This window comes from Meles meles, chromosome 2, assembly GCF_922984935.1.
Source record: "Meles meles chromosome 2, mMelMel3.1 paternal haplotype, whole genome shotgun sequence".
Lineage (NCBI taxonomy): Eukaryota > Metazoa > Chordata > Mammalia > Carnivora > Mustelidae > Meles > Meles meles.
In genome coordinates, this window is record NC_060067.1 from 169,334,253 (window position 1) to 169,350,378 (window position 16,126).

General features: G+C 40.1%; 1 protein-coding gene across 2 annotated transcripts in view; it reads left to right on the forward strand.

Annotated features, from left to right (window-relative positions):
• Positions 1-2,530: 2,530 nt before the first annotated feature.
• The window catches only part of LOC123930022 (arylamine N-acetyltransferase 1), a 37,716-nt gene continuing 24,120 nt past the window's right edge, over positions 2,531-16,126 (forward strand). The window contains exon 1 of one of the 2 annotated variants that reach the window (XM_045986241.1): positions 2,531-2,581. The gene's annotated coding sequence lies outside the window, so the exon portion shown is untranslated. Of the gene's footprint in view, positions 2,582-12,648; positions 12,673-16,126 lie in introns of those variants that run through there. The other variant, XM_045986247.1, reaches the window with a different exon arrangement.

Genomic DNA, 16,126 nt, shown 5'->3' on the forward strand with positions numbered 1-16,126 from the left:
ATGACCACAGTCGCCAAAGTGTGGAAAGAACCAAGATGCTCTTTAACGGATGAATGGATAAGGAAGATGTGGTCCATATACACAATGGAGTATTATGCCTCAATCAGAAAGGATGAATACCCAACTTTTGTAAGAACATGGATGGGACTGGAAGAGATTATGCTGAGCGAAATAAGTCAAGCAGAGAGAGTCAAGTATCATATGGTCTCATTTATTTGTGAGCATAACAAAGAACACGGAGGACATGGGGAGATGGAGAGGAGAGGGAGTTGAGGGATACTGGAAGGGGAGATGAACCATGAGAGACTATGGACTCTGAAAAACAACCAGAGGGTTTTGAAGAGGTGGGGGCTGGGAGCTTGAGGAACCAGGTGGTGGTTAATAGGGAGGGCATGTACTGCATGGAGCACTGGGTGTGGTGAAAAAACAATGAACACAGTTACGCTGAAAATAAACAAATTAAAAAAAAAAAAAAAGAAATCCTCCATGTTGGTGAGGAAGGTTATTTTCAGTTCTTTCTTTTTATATCTTGTTATCTTTGTCAAAGAACTCGACTTTCCAGAGATATAGGGAAATTAATACTGGTTTATATATAGGAGCAGTATTGAACAGGGAAAAACAGTACCTGGAAGCTTATATCTGTATATATTAAAAAGAAAAAGAAACACAAGTATATGTATGAAAAAAGTTCAAGTTAAATAGTTATTATGTAATATGTTGTATTAAACATCTATTTGTAATGGGAAGTAGGATTAAAAAAAGAAAAGAAGAATTATTGTGAGAACAATTTTTTTAAAGTTGTATCTATGAAATATACAGGTTTGGGGGCAATACCGGGAGATTAATATATTGTTTTCCCCTGACGTTGGGGTTTTACAGTTTTATGGGGACCTTGTGGTTATCATACTCTTTTTCTTCTGGCTTGCCTTCTGGGGAAGGGGCCTGCCGCATTCTTTTTCAGTCAGTCTTGTGGGCTGCATTGCCCTGGCCCTTATTGAGGGGCTTGGCTCTGTGGAAACCGGTTTTTCAGGCTTTTGTTCTCTGGAGGTTTTTGTTCTCTGGAGGTTTTTGTTCTTTGTGGTTTTTGCAGCTTTTTAGAGGGTTAGTGCAAAGTAAACTGTCCACACCCAGACCTCTGCCTCAGAGAGAAACCTCAGTATGCTTCTCTCTGGATGGCCCTGCAAACTCCACTGAACACTGCAACCTCCCTCAGGTGGTGTGCATTCCCAGCCACAGTCTCAATGGTCACCCATGGACACCACTTTTCTCTGTAACCCTGTGCCACTAAAACCCTGAGTGATATTGGTTGGGACAAGACAATCCTGGTGGCTGCCATTGCCGGGACTGCTTTCTGGAGACCACATCCATGCCAGGTGCATTCAGTCCTGGCAATGGCACAGGTTGTGGAAGCCTACAGGTCCAGGGACCTTGGGCAAGACACTCTCAGGTGCAGAGAAGGGTGTGTGGCCCGAGTGGTGGCACAAGCAACAGAAAGCTGTGAGCTCAGGGATCAATGCCAGGAGCCCCCACCAGGCTCTCTCACGCATGGATGGGTGCTGAGTATGAACACCATGGGACCATGGGCTTAGGTCCATGCCTGTGGCCACCCAATTCCACCACTTCCCCTTAAGATCCTTTATTCCTTTTGAGAACTTTTAACCAGATTCCAAGTTAATGCTGGTCCCCAAGCCCAGGACACTTTCATATTGGGGTATTACTTTCCAATGGGTTGCTTCTGGTGGCTCCCTCCCCTTTCTGTTTGTCTTCTGATATGAGTCTGAGTGTTCCCACTTCATTTTACCTCTTCACTGATGATATCCTGCCCATCCAGAGATCCAGAAGTGTATAACCTTATATCTCAGGCTTATTTCATGAGTTCTCAGAGTGTTCTGGTAGATATTTAGCTCAGTTCAGGGGACTGGTTGAAACAGGGTCTCCTACTTCTCCATCATCTTGCCCCTCCTTTCCCACTAATGTAAATTTAAAACACAAACAGAAAGGAAACCACATTACGTATATCACATTCATACTACATATATGGATACATTTCAGAAACACTATACAGTGCCTTGAGGTACAGTGAGTAAGAGACTGAAAGATGGGGGATAAAAAAAGAAATATAGAAACTGATGGGCCTCACAGAACTTGATGAAGAAAGGTGTCATAAACTGAGGAGAGTGGTTTAAAATTCTCATCTTCTGCCTCCTCTAGCTAATCAATCTGTTTTTCCTGGACCCCATCAAAACTCTCACCTCCCACATTACACATAGGACATCTGGTTTTGGGCTCCATAAGAGCAGAAACTCTGTTAAGCACAACCTTACAGACTGTGGCTAGGGTTCATCAGATAATACAGCTCCCCACTCTTTTTCAATAAATGGATTTGAATAAGCGGCACACAAACACAATGTAAGGCCCAAAACTACATTTCCCAGAGATCTCTAGGTGTATTTAACTCAACTCTGGGGGCGGAGCATTTTAGAAAACTGGGAAGGGCTTTCCTGACTACTTCCTGTACTGCTGCTGGAAGTGGGAAGACTGCAGTCAGCCTGGTTCCTTTTATTAGTCCTAGTGGAGATCGGTAAGTGACTTGTTTATGCTTTGAAATTGGGGTTTAATCCTGTCTTAAATGTGAGTCTGGAGGACTAGACATGATATTCTCCTGAATTTCAGGTCCTATGGTGGTTCAGAAAGTTCGGTTAACATACTTTGAATCCTTATGCTATACCTACTATACAGCATAAAAAATAACAGACACTTGATTTAAATTGCCTTGGTTATAGGGGTTATAGTCACAGCCACATCACAAACTGGCTGTGAGGACTTGGGCAGGTCACTCTGCATCTCTAAAATCAGTTGGTACAATCAGTCAGATAGAGGTAACAAGAGAGTTTACTTAGGATTGTTGTGTGTATTAAAGAAGTGTATAAAACTAATGTGTATAGTGACTGCTTCAGGGATTTTCCTCTTGGATAATTGAAAGAGTTATGTCCACCTCCTCTGTCCCCAACTTGCTGTGTCCCAAAGGGCTCAGCCCTATAGGCAGCAAATTCATATTTCCTGCTCCTCCTGCATTAGCTGGTCAGAAATTCTCTAATAATCCCAAATGTCCAGGGAGGCTAGGTTGCATTGTCTGCAATGTTTAAGGTGATTCCTGAAGAAAGGTCCATCTTTTTGAAAAGAGGGGAGGTTCTCATGAGCCATAATGACAGGAATAACCTCCTTCACTGTTGGCACTGAGCACAGAGGTACAGAATTCCATAGGAGGAACCTGGTAAAGCAGACAGCACCAGGAGCAAGGGGCCCATTGAGCTCTGTACTCTGGACATTGCTTCCAGACTTTGGCATGATTTCCACAACATACCTGTTGTCTCTTTTTAAATAAACTTCTCTTTCCCTTCACAAGGTCCTCATTTTAGTTTCTCAATCACAAAACAGCTGGCCCTCTCTCACTCCAAAAGAAATTAACTGTCAACTATAGGCTGCATTCTATACAGAGACTTATTTTGTTTGCCCTTTATAAGTTTAAAAAGTTCAGATCAAACTTTAAAAATAGTCAGATTTTACCTTCAAGTCTGAATTTCTCCTCCTGAGGAGGGTGAAAGCAAAAGAAAAACAAAACTCTCAGAACTTCCTACTTCCTGGGGCTCATTCCAACTGTATTTAACTGTACCAATTGTTTTTCCTGTATGAGAATTTCCAGTGACAGATCAAGGATGGTCTGTGGGAATGGCTTGCCTGGCAACTTCTTGTTTTCCATCTGGAGCATTGCTGTGCTGGCCACTTGCCCCTGGGAGTGGGCTGGGCTGTGGTGTCCTTGTGGTGGTCTTCAGAGCCAAAGCAGAATGGATAGGATGGGGAAAGAAAGGAGGGAAAAGGAAAAGAAAAGAAAAGCATATAGAAAGAAAAATCATTCAAGAGTACTACCTAAAATTCTTCTATTCAATTCATCAATTCTATTCTTGGGTACATATCCAAAAGAATTGAAAGCAGATACTGAAAAATGTACTTGAGCACAAGTACATAGGGGAATAATCTGAGGAACAGAGTGGCAAGAGTTTTTGTCCGAGATTATGTAGCTCATATTGGAAAGAGTGAGAATTCTGTCTCTGCACAGTAATTTTCAAATTTGATTGTACTTTGAATTTACCTGGAGGCTTTTAATTTTTTAAATTTTCTCTTTTACTGAAGTAAATTGACATACAATTTTATATTAGTTTCAGGTGTACAACACAGTGATTCAAAATTTATATGTACATTGTGAAATGATCACCAAGATAAACCCAGCTGCTATGTCACCATACAAAATTGTTACATATATTATCTATATTCCCTGTCCTGTACATTGTAATATTCCACTGTATAAATTTACATTTACTTGATCCATTCATCTATTAAAGGAAAGTTAGATTGCTTCTATATCTTGACTATTATAAATAACTCTTCAATTAACTTCAATAAATTTTTAATTAATGTTTTCATTTTCTTCACATAAATATCCAGAAATGGAATAGCTGGATTGCATGGCAATTCTATTATTAATTTTTTTGAGGAACTACCATACTCTACCAAAAGTGCACAAGGGTCTCTATGCTCCACATCTTAATCTACACTTGCCTTTTTTTTAAAGTAAGCTCTATGCTCAATGTGCAGCTTGAATGCATGACCCCAAGATCAAGAATCACATGATCTACTGACTGAGCCAGCCATGCGCCCCAACACTTGGCTATTTCTTGCCTTTTTATTTTTGATACTAGCCATTCTGACAGGGGTGAGGTGATATCTCATTGTGGTTTTGATTTGTATTTCCCTGATGATTAGTGATGTTAAGCATCTTTTCATGTGTCTGTTGACCATCTGTGTGTCTTTGTAAACATGTCTAATCAGAGCCGCTGCCTATTTTTTAATTGGGTTGTTTGTTTATTTGTTTTTGATGATGAGCTTGTGAGTTCTTTATGTATTATATATATTAACCCCTTAGTAGCTATATCATTTGCAAATATCTTCTCCTATTCAGTAGGTTGCCTTAATTTTGTTGATAGTATTCTTTGCTGTTAAGTTTTTGGTTGGGACGCCTGTGTGGCTCAGTTGGTTAAGCCGCTGCCTTTGACTCAGGTCATGATCCCAGGGTGCTGGGATTGAGTCCCCCATTAGACTCCTTGCTCCGCAGGGAGCCTGCGTCTCTCGCTGCCTCTGCCTGCCACTCTGCCTGTTTGTGTGTACTCCCTGTCTCTCTGACAAATAAATAAAATCTAAAAAAAAATTTTTTTTTGGCTCATGTAGTCACATTTGTTTATTTTTGCTTTTGTTGCCAATGCCTGAAGAAACAGATGAAAAAAATATTGTGCAAACCTATGGCTAAGAACTGACTGGGAATGCTTTCTTATAGTAGTTTTATGGTTTGGAGTCCCACATTTAAGTCCATTTTGAGATTATTTTTATGTATATTATAAGAAAGTGGTCCAGTATCATTCTTTTGCATGTGACTATTATAAATAATTTTGCAGTAAACATAAGCATGTATATATCTTTTCAATTAGTGTTTTTGTTTTCTTTGGGTAAATGCTGAGTGGTGAAATTACTGGATCCCATCATAATTCTATTTTAAATTTTTTGAAACACCTCAAAACTTCATTGTTTTCCACAGTAGTTGTTCTAGCTTACTTTCTGACCAACAGTACAAGAGGGTTCTTTTTCTCCACATCCTTAGTAACTCTCATTATTTCTTTTATTTTTTATTTTAGCCATTCTAACAGGTGTGTGGTAATATCTCATTACTGTTTTGATCAACACTTCCCTGATAGAGTGATGTTGAGTGTCTTTTCATGTGTCTGTTGGACATCTTATTTTTGTTGATTTTTTATTTATTCCATTTTATTTCCATATAAAGAATCATGTCTCAGAACCTGAGAAGCACACACTCCACACCCTCTGGCGCACGCTCTCAGGCCCACGCTGTGCCCTGCCATTAGAGCTTGAGAAGCGCATGCCCCACACCCTCCCCTGAAAGAGTGCACACAGGTGCCAGCCGGGTCCCAGAGCTCCCAGAAAGACCAGGAATTCCCAGCCCAGGCCAGCAGGAAAATCTCAGTGTGCAATCGCTGCTTGGAACCTCTCTGGCGGTCTGGAGCTGCCCAGACAGCCGCCGCTGCCTTGGTTTTGGATACAAGTAGGAGATCCATGTCCCCAGGGACCTCAAGTCAGAACCTGCTCTGAGGTTTCTCTCTGATAAGGAGGTCGGGGTGCAGTTTGCTTTCCTCTAAACCTCCAAAAACCATCAAAAGCTGTCAAGGCGAGAGAAAAAAACAAAACAAAACAAAAATGAACAAACAAACATAAAAACCTCCAGAGAGCAAGCCTGAAAAACTGGTTTCCTCAGAGCCCACCCCCTTGAGGCGGGCAGGTGGACTTAACTAGGGAACATCATTGACGGAAAACCCATGTGGCAGGTCCCTCCCCCAGAAAACCAACCAGGAAAAAGAAAAAAAAAAAAGGAAGGACAACAACCACCACTACTTCATAGATACAACTTTTATTTTTAACTCGTTCCCAATATTCTGGTTCATTTTTTTTATATAGATAATTTTAAAACCTATTTACGATCACAGTGAGATGTCCAGTACATCAAATTCCATAATAACCTTCTAACCTGAACTTTTTTGTTTTGTTTTGTTTATTTTCAGTGTAACAGTGTTCATTATTTTTGCACCACACCCAGTGCTCCATGCAATACATGTCCTTTCTAATACCCACCACCTGCTTCCCCAACCTCCCACTCCCCGCCCCTTCAAAACACTCAGGTTGTTTTTCAGAGTCCATAGTCTCTCATGGTTCATCTCCCCTTCCAATTTCCCTCAAGTCCCTCCTCCTCTCCATCTCCTCATGTCCTCCATGTTCTTTGTTATGCTCCACAAATAAGTGAGACCATATGATACTTGGCTGTCTCTGCTTGACTTATCGCTCAGCATAATCTCTTCCAGTCCCGTCCATGTTGCTACAAAAGTTGGGTATTCATCCTTTCTGATGGAGGCATAATACTCTATTATGTATATGGACCACATCTTCCTTATCCATTCGTCCGTTGAAGGGGATCTTGGTTCTTTCCACAGTTTGGTGACTGTGGCCATTGCTGCAATAAACATTGGGGTACAGATGGCCCTTCTTTTCACTACATCTGTATCTTTGGGGTAAATACCCAGCAGTGCAATTGCAGGGTCATAGGGATGCTCTATTTTTAATTTCTTGAGGAGTCTCTACACTGTTCTCCAAAGTGGCTGCACCAACTTGCATTCCCACCAACAGTGTAAGAGGGTTCCCCTTTCTCCACATCCTCTCCAACACACGTTGTTTCCTGTCTTGCTAATTTTGGCCATTCTACCTGGTGAAAGGTGGTATCACAATGTGGTTTTAATTTGAATCTCCCTGATGGCTAGTGATGATGAACATTTTTTCATGTGTCTGATAGCCATTTGTATGTCTTCATTGGAGAAGTGTTTGTTCATATCTTCTGCCCATTTTTTGATATGATTATCTGTTTTGTGTGTGTTGAGTTTGAGGAGTTCTTTATAGATCCTGGGTATCAACCTTTTGTCTGTCCTGTTATTTGCAAATATCATCTCCCATTCCGTGGGTTGCCTTTTTGTTTTGTTGACTGTTTCCTTTGCTGTGCAGAAGCTTTTGATCTTGATGAACTCCACAAAGTTCATTTTCGCTTTTGTTTCCTTTGCCTTTGGAGACATATGTTGAAAGAAGTTGCTGTGGCTGATATCAAAGAGGTTACTGCCTATGTTCTCCTCTAGGATTCTGATGGATTCCTGTCTCACGTTGAGGTCTTTTATCCATTTCGAGTTTGTCTTTGTGTACAGTGTAAGAGAATGGTCGAGTTTCATTCTTCTACATATAGCTGTCCAATTTCCCAGCACCATTTATTGAAGAGACTGTCTTTTTTTCACTGTGTATTTTCCCTGTTTTGTCGAAGATTATTTGACCATAGAGTTGAGGGTCCATATCTGGGCTCTCCACTCTGTTCCACTGGTCTGTGTGCCTGTTTTTATGCCAGTACCACGCTGTCTTGGTGATCACAGCTTTGTAGTAAAGCTTGAAATCAGGTAACGTGATGCCGCCAGTTTTGTTTTTGTTTTTCAAAATTTCCTTAGCAATTCGGGGTCCTTTACCTCTTTGGTTAGATTTATTCCTAAGTATCTTATGGTTATTGGTGCTATAGTAAATGGAATCTATTCTCAGATTTCCCTTTCTGTATTTTCATTTTTAGTGTATAAGAAAGCAAACTGATTTCTGTACATTGAATTTGTATCCTGCCACCTTATTGAATTGCTGTATGAGTTCTAGAAGTTTGGGGGTGGAGTCTTTGGGGTTTTCCATATAAAGAATCATGTCATCGGCGAATAGAGAGAGTTTGATTTCTTCACTGCCTATTTGGATACCTTTTATTTCTCTTTGTAGTCTGATTGCCATTGCTCGGACTGCTAATACTATGTTGAACAAGAGTGATGAGAGTGGGCATCCTTGTCGTGTTCCTGATCTCAACGTGAAGGCTACAAGCTTTTTCCCATTGAGGATGATATTTGCTGTGGGTCTTTCATAGATAGATTTTATGAAGTTCAGGAATCTTCCCTCTATCTCTATACTTTGAAGCATTTTAATCAGGAACGGATGCTGGATTTTGTCCAATGCCTTTTTTGCATCAGTTGAGAGGACCATGTGGTTCTTCTCTCTTCTCTTATTGATTTGTTTTATCACATTGATTGATTTGCGAATGTTGAACCATCCTTCTAACCTGGGATGAATCCCACCTGGTCATGGTGGATAATCTTTTTAATGTGCTGCTGGATCCTGTTTGCTAGGATCTTGTTGAGAATCTTAGCATCCATATTCATCAGTGATATTGGTCTGAAATTCTCCTTTTTGGTAGGGTCTTTGCCTGGTTTAGGGTAATGCTCGCTTCATAAAAAGAGTCTGGAAGTTTTCCTTCTACTTCAATTTTTGGAACAGCTTCAGGAGAATTGGTGTTATTTCTTCATTGAAAGTTTGGTAGAATTGCCCTGAGAATCCGTCTGGTCCTGGGCTCTTGTTTTTTGGGAGTTTTTGATCACTGCTTCAATCTTGTTACTAGATATCGGTCTGTTCAGGTTGTCAATTTCTTCCTGGTTCAATTTTGGGAGTTTATAGTTTTCCAGGAATGCATCCATTTCATCTAGGTTGCTTAGCTTATTGGCATATAACTTTGGTAATAATTTCTGATGATTGTTTCTGTTTCTTTGGTGTTAGTTGTGATCTCTCCCTTTTCATTCATCATTTTATGAATTTGGGCTTTCTCTCTTTTCTTTTGGATTAGTGTGGCCAATGGTTTATCGATCTTATTGATTCTTTCAAAAAACCAGCTTCTAGTTTCATTGATATGTCTTACTGTATCTCTGGTTTCTACCTCATTGCTCTCTGTTCTAATCTTGATTATTTCCCTTCTTATGTGTGGAGTTGGTTTGATTTGCTGTTGATTCTCCAGTTCTTTAAGGTGTAGAGACAGCTGGTGTGTTCTGGATTTTTCAATGTTTTTGAGGGAGGCTTGGATGGCTATGTATTTCCCCCTTAGAACCGCCTTTGCTGTATCCCATAGGTTTTGGACCAAAGTGTCTTCATTCTCATTGGTTTCCATGAATTGTTTAAGTTCTTCTTTGATCTCCTGGTTGATCCAAGCATTCTTAAGCAACGTGGTCTTTAGCTTCTAGGTGTTTGAGTTCCTTCTGAACTTTTCCTTGTGATTGAGTTCCAGTTTCAAAGCATTATGATCTGAGAATATGCACGGACTGTCAGTCTTTTGGTATCGGTTGAGTCCTGCTTTGTGACCCAGTATGTGGTCTATTCTGGAGAAGGTTCCATGTGCACTTGAGAAGAATGAGTATTCTGTTGTTTTAGGGTGGAATGTTCTGTATATGTCTATGAGGTCCATCTGATCCAATGTTTCATTCAATGCTCTTATTTTCTTATTAATTTTCTGCTTCGACAATCTATTAGTGAGAGATGCATATTAAGATCTCCTACTGTTAATGTATTCATATCAATGTGACTCTTTATCTTGATTAATAGTTTTCTTATGTAATTGGGTGCTCCCTTATTGGGGGCATAGATATTTACAATTGTTAGGTCATCTTGGTGGATATTCCCATTAAGAATTATGTAGTGTCCTTCTGTATCTCTGACTACAGTCCTTAGCTTAAAATCTAATTTATCTGATATGAGAATTGCTACCCTGGCCTTCTTTTGAGGCCCATTGGCATGAAAGATGCTTCTCCATCCCGTCACTTTCAGTCTGGGTGTATCCTTAGGTTCAAAATGGGTCTCTTGTAGACAACATATGGATGGGTCCTGTCGTTTTATCCAATCTGCCACCCTATGTCATTTTATAGTTGCATTTAGGCCATTCACATTGAGAGTGATTATTGATAGATATGTTTTGATTGACATCATGTTATCTTTGAAGTCTTTCTGTCTGTAGATTGTCTCTATATTACTGTTCAATTATATTCTTATGATTTTTTCTCTTTTATAAGACCCCCCCACCCTTAGTATTTCCTGCAGTGTCGGCTTGGTGGTTGCATAGTCTTTTAAGCCTTGCCGGTCTTGGAAACTCTTTATCTCTCCATCCATTTTGAATGTCAGTCTTGCTGGATAGAGTATTCTTGGTTGTATGTTCTTCTCATTTAGTACTCTGAATATATTTTGCCAGCCCTTCCTGGCTTGCCAGGTCTCTGTGGACAGGTCTGACGTTATTCTAATGGACTTTCCTCTGTATATAAGGAGCTTCTTTGTTCTAGCTGCTTTTAAGAGGGCTGTCTTGAATGATAATTTTTCATTTTAACTATAAGGTGTCATGAGGCCTTTCGAGAATGTAAAATCTTCGGGGGAAACCTCTCTGCCTCTAGTACGTGAACTTTGTTTCCATTCGTGTAATTGGGAAATTTTCATAGACAACTTGTTCCACTGTATCTTCTAGACTTCTTTATTTTTCCTCCCCTTCAAGGATTCCAATAATTCTGACATTGGAACGTTTCATGGCATTTATTTCCCTGATTCTGTTTTCATGGCTTCTGAGCTGTTTGTTCCAGGCTTCCTCCTGATCCTTTCTCTCTATCTGTTTGTCCTCCAGATCACTAATTTTATCTTCTGTCTCAGTTACCCTAGCTTTTAGAGAATTTAGATTAGATTGGAATTCATAGAAAGCATTTTGAACATCATCCCTGATGGCTTTCAGTTCTGCCCTAACATTGTGAACATGATCCCTGGTGGCTTTCAGTTCTGCCCTAATCAATTCTGTTTGGTCATCCATGGCTTTCTCCAACCTAGCTATTGCCTAGATAATTGTTAGCCTGAATTCCTTTTCCGACATATTGTCTATGTCGATAGCCATTAGCTCTGTTTTAGAAGGTCCATCCTCTGTATTTTTCTTCTGTTGGGCATTCCACCTCCTAGTCATTTTGGTGAGAGATGAGTGAATGGATGTAGCTGGATGTATCAGTTGTGGTGCAGTCAAGGTGCACCCTGGAACGCTTCTGTGCAATCAAGATTCCCAACCCAAATGAGAGAAAAAGAAAAGAAAAAGAAATAGAGAAGGAGAAAAAAAAAGAGAAGAAGAGAGAGAGAGAGAGAGACAGGAAAAAAAGGGAAAATAAAAGAGAAGGCTCAGCCCAAATGGGCCCCAAGGTAAGATTTATGAAGTATACAAACAAAAACAGACATACTGATAAAAGTATATGACAAGAGAAAAAAAATATATATATAAGCAAAAAAAGGGAAGAACCGCATCAGAGACAACCTCAAGTATAAGATTTATATACTGTCAGGAGAAACACAAATACACAGAAACACTGGTGGAAGGAAAAGATGAGAGAGTGGTTATAAATTCTCAGTGTGGGCGAGGAAGGTTATTTTGATTCTTCCTGGATGTATCTTGATGTTTTTGTTAAGGGATTCAACTTTCCTAAGATAAAGGGGGATTAAAAATTGGTTTGCCTATAGTGGTAGCATTGATTGGGGAAAGGAGATTACCTTTATGTTTAACTGTATATGTATATTAGAAAATAAAAATTACAAAAGAATAACCTAGATTAAACTAAATTAAATTTTTTTTTAAAATTTAAAAAATAGAATAGCAAATGAAAAACATGGGTGTATGTATCAAAAAGTTCAGGTTAGAAGGTTATTTAGGGATTTGATGTACTTGACATCTCACTGTGATGGTAAATAGGTTAAAAAGTTATCTATATGTATAAAAAAAAAACCAGAATAGTGATAAAGAGTTAAAAATAAAAGTCGTGTTTATGAAGTAGTGGTGGTTGTTCTCATGTAGTCTTTTTTTTTTTTTTTTTTCTTCCTTCCAGGTTGGTTTTCTGGGGGAGGTGCCTGCCACGAGGGTTTTCAGACAATGATGTTCCCTGAGTTAGGTCCTCCCCTCCCCAAGGGGGTGGGAGCTGAGGGAACTGTTTTGTTTTTTTTTTTTTCAGGCTTTTGTTCTCTGGAGGTTTTTGTGTTCTTTCATCTGTTTTCTCTTGCCTTGACAGCTTTTGATGGTTTTTAGAGGTTTAGAGGAGAGCAAACTCCACCCTGACCTCCCTCTCAGAGAGAAGCCTCAGAATATTCTGCAGAGCTGCTGGCAGAGTAGGTTCTGAGCCACGGTCCCTGGGGATGCAGGATCTCCTCCTTGTACCCAATACCACAGCAGCCGTGTTTGTCTGGGCAGCTTCAGATCACCAGCAATGTTCCAAGCAGCAATCACGCACTGAGATTTTCCCGCTGGCCCAGGCTGGGAATGCCTGGTTTTTCAGGATGCCAGAGCTCCCTGCTAGCACCTGTGCATACCTCTCCCATTGGAGGGTGTGGGACACGTGCATTTAGGGAATGCCGTCTGGCCAGGCTCCCAGCCCCTCAAAGGAGCCAGACCCCATGCATTCTCGGAGGCGCTGGCGGCTCAGGCGTGCTGGGGGCTCAGGGACCAAGACCTAGTTTTTCCACAGCACTCTGTCTTGCTCACCACCAGGGGAGGCTGTCCTGGGTCCGGGGACTTAAGCCCCTGTCCCTAACCGCCCCAATTCCCACAATTTCCCCCGTGATGCTTTGCTTTTTTTTTTTTTTTTTTTGAGTGCTTTCAACCAGATCCAAGCTAATGCTGGTCCCCAGACACAGGGCACTCTCGTATTAGGGTATTACTTTCCAATCGTTCACTTCTGGTGGCTCCCTCCCCCTTTTGTTTATCTTCCGATATCCGATATCCGGATATCTGATATCTGATACTCCGATATCAGTCCGATGTTCCCACTCTGCTTTACCAGCCACTGGCATCTTCTCCTCCTGTAGAGATCCAGACGTGTGTAATTCTGATCTCAGGCTGATTTCATGGGTGATCAGAGTTCTTTGGTAGGTAATCAGCTCACTTTAGGGTACAGGTTGAAATGGCGCCTCCTCCTACTTCCCCGCCATCTTGACTCTCACCCCTAACCTGAACTTTTTGATACAAGCACCCATGTTTTTATTCTGCTTTTCTATTTTTTAAATTTTTAAAAAATTTTAGTTTAGCTTATTCTAGCTTATTCTTTTTTTATTTTTATTTTCTAATATTCATATAGAGTTAAACTTCAAGGTAATCTCCTTTTCCCAACCAATGCTACCTCTATAGGTAAACCATTTTTTAATCCCCCTTTATCTTAGGAGAGTTGAGGCCTTTAACAAAGATATCAAGATACATCCAGGAAGAATCAAAATAACCTTCCTCGCCCACACTGAGAACTTATAACCACTCTCCCATCTTTTACTTCCACAAGTGTTTCTGTGTATTTGTTTTGTCCTGGTAGTATATAAATCTTATACTTGGGGTTCTTTTTGACGAGGTTCTTCCCTTTTTGTTTGCTTTTATATATACATATATATATTTTTCCTCTTGTCATATACTTTTATCAGTCTTTTTGTTTGTCTGTTTTTTCTGTATACTTCATAAATCTTATCCTGGGGCCCATTTGGGCTGAGCCTTCTCTTTTATCTTCTCTTTCTCTCTCTCACTCTCTCTCTCTCTCTCTCTCTTCTCTTCATTTCTTTTCTTTTTCTTTTCATTTTTCTCTCGTTTGCGTGGGGGTATCCTGATTCCTCAGAAGCATTCCAGGGTGCACATTGATTGCACCATGGTCAATACATCCAGCTACATCCATTCAGTCATCTCCAAAATGACTAGGAGGTGGAATGCCCAACAGAAGAAAAATACAGAGGATGGGCCTTCTACAATAGAGCTAATGGCTATCGACATAGACAATATGTCAGAGAAGGAATTCAGGCTAACAATTATCCAGGCAATAGCTAGGTTGAAGAAAGCCATGGATGACCAAATGGAATTGATTAGGGCAGAACTGAAAACCACCAGGGGTGATGTTCAAAATGCTCTCAATGAGTTCCAATCTAATCTAAATTCTCTAAAAGCTAGGGTAACTGAGACAGAAGATAGAATTGGTGATCTGGAGGACAAACAGATAGTGAGAAAGGATCAGGAGGAGGCCTGGAACAAACAGCTCAGAAGCCACAAAAACAGAATCATGGAAATAAATGATGCCATGAAACATTCCAATGTCTGAATTATTGGCTTCCCTGAAGGGGAGGAGAAAGAATGAAGTCTAGAAGATATAGTGGAACAAGTTGTCTATGAAAGTTTTCCCCATCTCACGGATGGAAACAACGTTCATGTACTAGAGACGGCACGGTTTCTCCCCAAGATTTTAGATTCTTGATAGTCCTGGCGACACATGATAGTTGGAATGAAGAATTACAATTGTAGGCAGACCCTCTTAAAAGCAGCTAGGACAAAGAAGTTCCTTACATACAGAAGAAAGCCCATTAGAATAATATCAGACCTGTCCACAGAGACCTGGCAAGCCAGGAAGGGCTGTCAAAATGTATTCAGAGTACTAAGTGCGAAGAAATGCAGCCAAGAATACTCTATCCAGCAAGACTGACATTCAAAATGGATGGAGAGATTCCATCCAAGACCGGCAAGGCTTAAAACACTATGTAACTACCAAGCCAACATGGCAGGAAATATTAAGGGGGTTCTATAAAAGAGAAAAATCCTAAGAATATCATTGAACAGAAATATAGAGAAAATCTACAGACAGAAAGACTTCAAGGTGACACGATGTCAATAAAAACGTATCTATCAATAATCACTCTCCATGTGAATGGCCTAAATGCGCCCATAAAACAACAAAGGTTTGCAGATTGGATAAAACGACAGGACCCATCCATATGTTGTCTACAAGAGACCCATTTTAAACCTAAGGATACACCCAGACTGAAAGTGAAGGATGGAGAAGCATCTTTCATGCTAATGGGCCTCAAAGGAAGGCTGGGGTAGTGATTCTCATATCAGATAAATTAGATTTTAAGCTAAGGACTGTAGTCAGAGATACAGAAGGACACTACATAATTCTTAAAGGGACTATCCGCCAAGATGACCTAACAATTGTAAATATCTACGTCCCCAATATGGGAGAAGCCAATTATGTAAGAAAACTATTAATCAAGATAAAGAGATTTATATGAATACATATACATCATATTGATCAAATCCATCATATCCATCAAATCCAGAAATCAAATACATCATACTTCTATGAATACACTAATAGCAGGAGACTTAACAAGCCTCTCTCAGTAATAGAGAGATCATCCAAATAAATCAATAAAGAAACAAGAGCATTGAATGACACATTGGATCAGATGGACCTCATAGACATATACAGAACATTCCACCCTAAAACAACAGAATACTCATTCTTCTCAAGTGCACATGGAACCTTCTCCAGAATAGACCACATACTCAGTCATAAATCAGGGCTCACCTGATACCAAAAGATCAAGATTATTCCCCACATATTCTCAGATCACAATGCTTTGAAAATGGAGCTCAACCACAAGGAAATGTTTGCAAAGAATTCAAATACCTGGAAGCTAAAGACCACCTTGCTTAAGAACTGATACCAAATGACTGACATTATTCCCTGCATATTCTCAGATCACAGTGCTTTGAAACTGGAGCTCAATCACAAGGAAAAGTTCAGAAGGAACTCAAACA